Below are 1,837 nucleotides of genomic sequence, written 5' to 3'. Positions count from 1 at the left end.
TTGCCTCAAAATGTGGCTTTCCTTCTGCTAGCAGGAACATGGATAAGGTTAAGGTACCCGTGAAGAGAACGCTAGTCTCCAACACCAGTTACTCTGTAAGGATTACATGGTGGACCCTGTTCTTGGAAATGAACAGTGTGTGCCCATGGTGGACCCTGTCTTTAGCAATGTGTGCACACATGGTTGACCCTGTCCTTGGCCTTGAACAGAGTGTGCACATGGTGGCCTGTTGTTAGCAATTGGCATTCAGGTACATGAGGCAGGCAGTGGTGTGTGTGTGTGTGTGTGTGTGTGTGTGTGTGTGGTATGGCATTGGGGTCGTGATGATAGCACCCAATCCCTCCTCCTCCACTAACAGTGGAGGGTAATTTATGGGATCATCACTACTGATGATCCCGCAAAACTCCATTATCTGGGGCTGGCAAGAATGATCAGCAAGAAATTCTAAGCTCTTTAACTCTTAAGTGGCTGGTGAGAAAGAAAAGGATAGAGAGAAGGTCATAGCCCCCCCCCCCCTCTCTCTCTCTCTGTATGTGGCTGGGCCAGACCACCTGTTTCATGAATTTCACAAATGTTCATGCACACTTATGTACATACATACATTTTTTGAATCAAATCAGGAATTCTATTGTCATTAATTCATCTAAACAGCATTAATTCATGAAAGTCCATTTTCATGTTGATCTGCAGGAAATTTGCCCCATAGGGTGGGCTGATGCCCAGGAATCAGTAGGCTATGTAATAGTGGCAGGGAAGACATCAGCAGCAAGAAGCAATCTAGGGACAAAGTCCCTAGGGCTGTGCCTCTCAGAGCACCCATTGCAGCCATGCAAAAACTGTGTGCCATCTCCAGCCTTTCTCAATGGCTTCTGTCAGTAGACCCTATTCTTGGCAATGAACAGTGTGTGTGCATGGTAGACCCTGTCCTTGGCAATGAACAGTGTGTGCACATGGCAGCCTGTAACTGTGGGCTTTCTACGCCTGTCCCAGTTCCTGAATAATGACACAAAGACTATATGTACTTATAAGCTTTTGTCCTTATATCTAGATGTAGTTTCTCTATAGCTCATAACTCAATTATCCAGATTATACTAATCTCAGTTCTGCCACATGGCTGGTTAATTACCTCTCCTTCCTTCCCAGCCTGCTTCTTCCTCTGTGTCTGGCTTCCCAGAGTCTCTCTCTCTCTCTCTCTGGAAGTCCCACCTAACTATTCCACTTTTGCTATAGGCCTAACGTGATGGAGAACAATGTTTACAAAATCTAAGGCAGGAGATGATTAACAATACCACATGTGGCCTGAAGTCAGATCTCTGCTGGTTCAGAAATCAGCATCTGAATAACACAAGGGCAGTCTTTACACACTGCACAAAAACATCCTCCAATGGTGGACCCCGTCTCTGGTGACAAACAGTGTGTGCATGTGATGGACCTGTCCTGGAAACGAACAGGGTGCGCGGGTCTTGGTTTGGTTTCCAAATCTCCCATTTCTCTCTCTGAGGTTTCCTCCCTCCCCATGCTCCATTTCACATTTCTATATTCCCTTTAACCAGAAAGGCAAGAAATAACTTTGCTGTTCTTAAGACTGATCAGTAAGTGGTATTCCTGTCTGGGCCCTATCAACCAGCTACCAGTGGAATTCCAGCAGCTGGCAGTGGTTTGCTGACTTCGGTTTTTAGTCTGCCATGGAAGAAAGAACTCGGAGCACACAGCAGCTCAGCACTGCTGCAATCCACAACTCCTCAGACACTCGAAGCTCACACTGTTAACATCAATTCCAGCTCTCTGGTCCACATGGTAGAAAGAGAAAACCAACTTCTCCAGGTTGTCTTCTGAC

This window comes from Mus caroli, chromosome 4, assembly GCF_900094665.2.
Source record: "Mus caroli chromosome 4, CAROLI_EIJ_v1.1, whole genome shotgun sequence".
NCBI lineage: Eukaryota > Metazoa > Chordata > Mammalia > Rodentia > Muridae > Mus > Mus caroli.
Note: the sequence above shows the minus strand (reverse complement) of the source record.